This window comes from Mastomys coucha, unplaced genomic scaffold, assembly GCF_008632895.1.
Source record: "Mastomys coucha isolate ucsf_1 unplaced genomic scaffold, UCSF_Mcou_1 pScaffold10, whole genome shotgun sequence".
Classification (NCBI taxonomy): Eukaryota; Metazoa; Chordata; class Mammalia; order Rodentia; family Muridae; genus Mastomys; species Mastomys coucha.
This window is the reverse complement of record NW_022196892.1, coordinates 2,221,013-2,229,072: the sequence shown is the minus strand read 5'-3', so window position 1 is coordinate 2,229,072 and position 8,060 is coordinate 2,221,013. Positions and strand designations below refer to the sequence as shown.

Sequence of the window (8,060 nt, the reverse complement as noted above, 5' to 3'; positions counted from 1 at the left end):
CTATGGAAGTGACTTCTCTCCCCACCCCTGTCTGCTTCCCTTCCCTGGTGCTCTTGCATCAGTCTGGGTCAGAGATCTCCATGGAAAGCTGCTGGCACATGGACCAACACAGAGTAACAGCTGAACTGCTTTTTTGAAGACCCATCAGTGTGAAGGCCTCCCAGAAGATCAGCAGCAGCCAGGAAAACAGATCAGCACCTTGTCTGCACCTTGAAGATACCATATTCTGAAGGACTCCAAGAAAACAAAAACAGAAGCAAGGCAACAAGTCATTGGCATACATGCTGCTCTGAAGATACCACAGTCTGAAGACCTCACAGGATATCTGCTACAGCCAGAGTTATAGGTCTCTCAGGAGACCTGCAGCAACCAAGGAACATAAGCATCCTCCAGACAGAGACATCCAGACCAGCTAACACTAGGGATAACAAGATTGCAAGAGTTAAGCAAAAGACCAAAAACAACAGAAGCCAATGTACTTTAGAACCATCTGAACCCACTTCTCCCACTACAGCAAACCCTGGATACACCAAACACTTAAAAATCAGCAAGGTGATCTAAAATCCTATATCATGAAGATAATAGAGTCCTTTAATGAGGATATAAATAACTCATTGAAAGAAATAAGGAAAAATGTGTAAACTGGTAGAAGCTCTTAAAGAGTAAACAAATAAATACCTTAAGGAAATAAAGGAAAACAGAATCAAATAGGTGAAGGAATTGAACAAAGAGGACCAAGACCTAAAACTGAAAGTAAAAACAATTAAGAAAAAGAAAATGGATGCAGCCCTGGAAGTGGAAAACCTAGGAAAGAGTTCAGGAACTACAGATATAAACATCACCAACAAAATACAAGAAATAGAAGAGAGAATCTCACTCATAGAAGATACCCTAGAAGATATTGAAACAACAGTTGATGAAAATACAAATCATGAAATACTTTTAAGCCAAAAGGTCCAGGAGATCAAGGACACTTGAAAAGACCAAATGAAAGTATAGTAGGAATAGAGGACAACAAAGATTCCCAGATCAAAGGAGTGAAACACATGTTCATCAATATCATAGAAGAACACTTCCCCAACCTAAAATACAGAGATAGCCAAAAATGTACAAGAAGCCTACAGAACACCAAACTGATTAGACGAGAAAAGAAAATTCTCTCTTTACATAATTATAAAAAAAACCACTAAATACACAGAAAAGTATTAAAAGCTGCAAGAGAAAAAGGCCAAGTACCATAAAAAGGCAGACTTAAAAGAATTGCATCAGACTTCACAACAGAGAAAATAAAATCCAGGAAAACTTGGACATAGATCACACATACCATAAGGGAACATGAATGCCATCTGAGAATGCTATACCCAGAAATACTCTCTATCAACATCAATGTAGAAACAAAAATATTTCAGGACAAAATAAAAATTAACAAATCTGTCTACAAATGCACCCTACAAGGATTCTAGAAGGAAAAATCCAAAATAAGGAGGGTATCTACACCAAAGAAAAAAACAAGAGGTTAACCATCTCACAATAAAACCAAAATGAGAGGATCACTTGCATATGTCACCTACAAGAACAAAGATGCTAGGAATTATCAATCACCTGTCTTTAATGTCTCTCAATATCAACAGATGCAATTCCTCTATAAAAACACATAAGCTAAGAGACTAGCTTAGATACCAGAGAGTTTTAGTGCAGAATTCTATTGGACCTTAAAAGAAGACCTAATACCAACACTTCCCAAACTATTTCATAAAATAGAAACAGAAGGAGCACAACTCAATACATTTTATGAAGCCACAGTTATACTGATACCCAAACCACACAAACACTTGACAAAAAAAAACTTCAGACCAACTTCCTTCATGAATATTGACACAAAAAATACTCATTACAGTTCTTGTAAACCAAATCCAAGAACACATCATAATGATCTTTCACCATGACCAAGATGACATCAACCCAGGGATGCAGAAATGGCTCAATATATGAAAATCCATCACATACTCTATATAAACAAACTCAAAGGATAAAGAACACATGAATTATCATCTCATTAGATGCTGAAAAAGTCTTTGAGAAAACAATACACCTTCATGCTAAAAGAACTGGAGAGAATAGGAATTCCATGTCCATACATGAATATAAAAACAATATACAGAAGGTAATACCAAACATCAAACTAAAAGGAGAGAAAATTAAAGCAATTCCACTAAAACCAAGGACAAGACAAGTCTGTTCACTTTCCCATTGTCTTGTCAATACAATACTTGAAGTTCTAGCCAGAGCAATTAGAGAAGAAAAGGAGGTCAAATGGATACAAATTGGAAAGGAGGAAGCCAAGATTTCACTATTTGTAGATGATATAATAGTATACTTAAGTGACCTTAAAATTCCACAAGAGAACTCCTACAGCTGATAAACTACTTCAGCAGAGAAGCTGGATACAAAATTAACTCAAACAAATGAGTAGCTTTCCTCTATTCAAAGGATAAACAGACTGAAAAAGAAATTACAGAAAAGACACCCTTTACAATAGTCACAAATACTGTGAAATATCTTTCTGTGACTCAGACCACACAAGTGAAAGATATGTATGACAAAAGCTTCAAGTATTTGAAGAAAGAAATGGAGAAAGAAATGCTTTCTTCTCTCCTTTCTCTCTCGTCTTCCTCTCCTTTCCTTCCCTTTACTTAACCAACATATTTTCTCCTTCCTACCATAAAATATCACATTTCACATTACTTCCTTTTTAATTAAGGCACCATGCAGCAACAGGTCAGCCCCAGGGGAGAGAGAAATAGACACGAGATTCAGCAGCAGGCCCTCTGCACCCAGGACAAGAGAGAGCCTCAGCCAGGCCACCAGAAGCAGACCCCCACCTTTGGTACAACACTGAGGTATTCCTGCTTAGTAATATGTTGAAAATGTGTTTAATTGTTTTAAAGTAGGAACAGAATTTCCATAGTTGAAGAATATCCTATACATTGTTGCCCACACTTATAGAAGTGAATGGAATTATTTTAAAAACAAGCAGCTAACAGGCTTGAGCCATCCTGGCATTTGCCCCTTAGTTTTACTGCTTGTATACTTAAGGGCTTCAAACTCCATTTCAGACACTCTTTACATATTATGATACTCAGAATTGTGGTACTTATCATCTGATTACTATGTCCATATTGATTTTGACCTGTGAGAAAGAATGATGGTACATGTGTTTTCAGAAGAAAAAGGCCTTGGATTTACCTGAAACCCAGAAGAGCTCAAAATTTTAATGTACTCATTCACTTTTCCTATCGAGCTACGAAAATCCTAATCTTCATAACAAAAACAATTCTGGAAAATAATGGAGCAGATGACATTGCAGGGAGTACATCCCATTATGAAATGGGGATCACAGGGTAAGCCTGAAGATTGGAAAAGAAACAATTGTAAAATTACTTGGAAATAAACACATATTTTGCCCTGCATAATAGGATAAGGTACTTTAGAAATTGTAAGCAGTAATTTAATTATGAATATACTTAACTGGTATGTACTTACCTGGTGAAGAATGGTGATCATCGTGACATTATACCTGACTTAATTTACATTCTCACTAGTTAAATAAGAATGTTCACTATGACACTCAAGGACCTTAATTTAAATGGCATAACATCCTAAAAATTAGCCAATTACTTCAGCATATGTTATTCAAAACTTAATGTCTGAAGAATGACCACAATAAAATCTTTGTTTTTATAACCATATAAATGTGGCCAAAATGTACGTCCCATGAGTGTTCCAAAAGAAACATGCTTTAAACATGCAAACACCAGTTTTTCTATGGTATGTGTGTACTTCCTGGAGGCCTCTGTTTATTCATGGACCACTCACACTAATAGATTTTTGTATTAGGTGTAGCATGTTAAGACACTTCAGTGTTTGCACATAAGTGTTGCACTTCTGAGAATGGAGACCAGTATTCATTGTTACACTGTTTTAAGTTGCATTCATCTTTTAAAAAATGGCATCAATATAACTGTCTTCATCTTTGTTGTTAAATTCCATAATTATCCCTTTGGTACACTGACAGCCTTAGAATATGCCACTTAAATATTTTTACAATCAATTTCTCACTCCCATAAACTAGCTCCTTTACTTATACCAAGCATGTTATAAAAATTTCAAATTTAACACAAATAACTTTGACATGTTATTTATGACATATTTCTTAGAGCTCTTTTCTGATCACCTGATAAAGACTTGTGTCCCTGAAAGGCCTGCATTATATATCTCCTTCAAGATATGTAGAATCCTTTCCAATTTATTTTTCATATTCTTGTATTGCTGTCACAGACTGACATGTTTCCTTTTTATTTTGATTTTTGAATGGATGTACAGAATTTAGAATGTGTAAATATGAAATGATCCACTTATATGAATAAATGGTGTGGGAGCTTTTATTTTTAATGTGCATATAAGGTGAAGCAAACACTAGTATGAAAAAAATGAACCCTTTCTTTTTTGCATGTTCATCTTTCAAACAATGAATTTTAGTATCTACAAAATACATATGTCATTGTAATATCCATTTTGAAATTATAATAAAAGCAAATTTGTGTTGTAACTAGGAATGACAAGAGAAATGGAGGAGAAACACTATAATGGCAAGCAAAACAAAATGTATAACCTACAATTTCAAAAATATCTTCATGATCTTGACCCAGCATCTTGTACAACTGTGACAATAACATTTACTGAAAAGAAAGTAAATGTTCAATTTTTGTGGGAAGGGGAGCATCCTCACAGAGGCAGGGGGAGGGGAAATGGAATAGGGGGCTTCAGAAGGGGAAACCAGGAAAGGGGATAACATTTGAAACGTAAATAAATAAAGTATCCAATGAAAAAAGAAAGTAACTATTCATCATGGCCAAACATCACATTTAATATATTTAAGCAAAACCTAAATGTGTGGATATTTTATATCAAGTAAGTATAAATATATTATTTTACAAATATGTATATAATATGTACATCATATTGGTCATATGATTTATTTTACATGCAAGGAAAATAAATATTCAGTGTTTATAAAGTAGTTTTAATAAAGCTGACACAAACTACAGTAAACTCAAAAGAAAGAACCTCAGTTAAGTAATTGCTCCAGGTAACTATTCTGAGGTCGTGTCTCTCTGTTCTCTTCCTTCATTGCTGGTGATAGGGACATTAGCTAAACCCACTGTAGACAATGTGAGTCTTAGGTATGTGATTCTGGGCAGTAGGAAAAAGAAAGCAAAAAAGACAAGTGGAATAGGTCACTGAGCAGCTATCCTTCATGTTTTCTGTTGTAGTGAATGCTTCCAGGTTACTTCTTAGAGATCCTCCTAGATTGTTCCCCTCAATGGTGTATGTAACCTGTAAGCCAGTTAAACCCAGCACCAACTTAGTTGTTTTATGACAGAAACAAAAACAATAACAATCTATGAGAGCATGATTGTTCATGTTATTTTCAGTAGTGAAATTGCTGTGATCAAAGGATCAAAATTGTAATGCTGTGTTGAAGGTGATCTTAAATTGTGTACCCTCAAACAAAGGTCATATGACATAACAAAGTTGGATATTTAAACATGTGGAATTTATTGAGATTACTGATGTTCTACCAGGATTTTAACACCTTACAATATATTAAGATATAACATTCTTTTAAGGAATAAGGATGGACTGAAGTACTTTGAGATGACTTGTTGTGTACACGCCATTCACATGGAAAATGTGATTGTCTGTATTTTACTATATTTAGAAGAAAATGTGTTGAAACATATTCATATAAAATTTAAACAAACAATACAATATTCTTTCTTTGAAAGTACAAGGTGAGTACCATCCAGCATGCTAGCAAAATAACAGTCATGCACTTTCTTATACCAAAAACCTCAAAGGTGAATATGATTTACATAACTGAAGACCCATAGGAAATACTAGAGTCAATAAAATAGTTTTGAGTTTTTTAAAGGAATCATTTTACTAGTTTTGATGTGTGCATAAATTTTAACTATTTGCATAGAAGTATGTTTTAGTGAAGGTTATAAATAAAATATTAAGTGCTATGTAAGAAAGAATAATGATAACATGTTGAAATCTTACTAAAATCAAAGATAATAATTGATTAAAAAATCTATTACAAGTAGCTGAGAAATGAAAATAATCCATCACACCATTGTTACTGAAAAAAACAAACAAGAGTCTAGAGGGACAATTAGAAACTTGAGTGAAGAAGTGCTATCCATTACTCTTAAGAAAGAAGAAAAGGAAGAAATAAAGAAAGAAAGAAAGTCAATACTATACGATCTATGCTCTTTAGTTTTACACAGTAACCAATACCATTGACAATCATCCTCTCATTCTGGTATGCAAAGAAAAGATGACATTTGTGATTAAGGGAATTTATGGTTCATAATACACTTAAAGTTATCATGACAACTATATTCAAGACATGTCATTAGAAAAATATTCTTAGAATAAGATAGAAACAACATAACTCATGCACAGCCATGCATAGACCAAGATATAAAAGTGGAATCTGACCGGCACTTAACATTTGTTTTTTTTTTTTTCAGTTCCTTCATGAGCCACTGTGCATTCTCTTGCACTTTGTCCTCAGTGGTCCTTTTTCCCACGCCCAAATTCCTCAGGGTATTGACTGTGAAGAGCCTCATGGCTTTCCATACATTTCCACAGCTAAAACTAAGGCCTGAAGAAATTGGAACAGACACTGGAAATCCCAGACACAGAAAAAGCTAACATATGGCAGCCATAGATTCCAAATCTTATGCCTGAAAAGCAAGTATGACCTCTACTCTCCACCTTTCAGCTCACTCTAGAAATTGCCCAGTATTCACATAAACACATACACACACTTACCCTTTCCTTTATAAACCTTTTCAAACATCGGGAACATGCCTCTTCCAGAGAACTCTCCTCCATGGTCAATGAGGGTTTCTTTCAGTGCCTCATAACCATATAATACCACAGTAGGCTGTGAGCCAAAATACAAAGTGTACACAGGGCCGTAGGTTTTAGAAAACTGGAAACAAATAGCAAACATAAATATTAATTAAAAATGTCATTGTATTTTCCATAGAGTCAATCTATTTAGTTTGATGATCATATTGGGTTATAATAATTTTATTCAGAAAAACACAGTTTAAAGTCTGTATAATTCTTTATCTTATGATGATTATCATATATTCATGGCCTACAGTGTGCCAGAAAACCTTTCAGCCTGTTGACACACTAAAACCAAAGATTTGCCACATTTATATCCTGGATTCTATTGCAAATAAGTACACTCAAATTTGATACTCTGCTTATTCATTATTGGATACTTGAGCATCACTCTCATGATAACTTCATACTGAAATGGATTTCAGTGTTCAGAAGAGTGCTGCAGAACCAGCTGGGAACAGTTCTTGTTAAAACTAAGAAAGCTGGAATCCAATTCCTTCCAGTCTGCCTGGGATGGGGTCCAGAGCAGACGGGCCCAAGCTCCCCAGCCAGTGCCACAACACCCAGAGGAAGCTACACTTCCAGGTGCTCTGACCCACCCAGGATCAGAGGTGAGCAGGAACCTACATATGTACAGACACTGGGAGTAATTGGGACCAGCAGGACCAGGCACACAGGAACTCCGCCAGCCCAGTAATTCAGGTTCCTTCTGGTCTGTCTTGGTTAGTGTTCTGAGCAGACCTTGGGCAGAAGCTCTGCAGCCAGTCCCACAATACACAGAGAAAGCCCCACTCCCAGGTGATCTAACAAGCCCAGGATCACAGGATCCCAGAATCACAGGATCACAGAGACAGCTTGACTCTGAGGAGTTCTGACACAATTAGTACCACAGGAAGGACAGGCTCCAGTCAGATGTAGCAAGGGCAGGTAGCACTAGAGTTAACCAGATGGTGGGGAGGGGGGGGAAGCTTAACAAAATAAACAACACAAACCAAGGTCCTTTGCCATCATCAGAACCCAATTCTCACACCATAGCAAGTCCTGGACACACCATCACACCAGAAAAGCAAGAT

At 35.9% G+C, this 8,060-nt stretch overlaps 1 protein-coding gene and 1 pseudogene across 15 annotated transcripts in view; one reads left to right on the top strand and one right to left on the bottom strand.

The window, feature by feature from the left end:
* Positions 1-8,060, top strand: part of Fhit (fragile histidine triad diadenosine triphosphatase) — a 1,878,988-nt gene that overhangs the window by 1,475,535 nt on the left and 395,393 nt on the right. The window lies entirely within an intron of this gene.
* Positions 3,313-8,060, bottom strand: part of LOC116073098 — a 7,779-nt pseudogene continuing 3,031 nt past the window's right edge.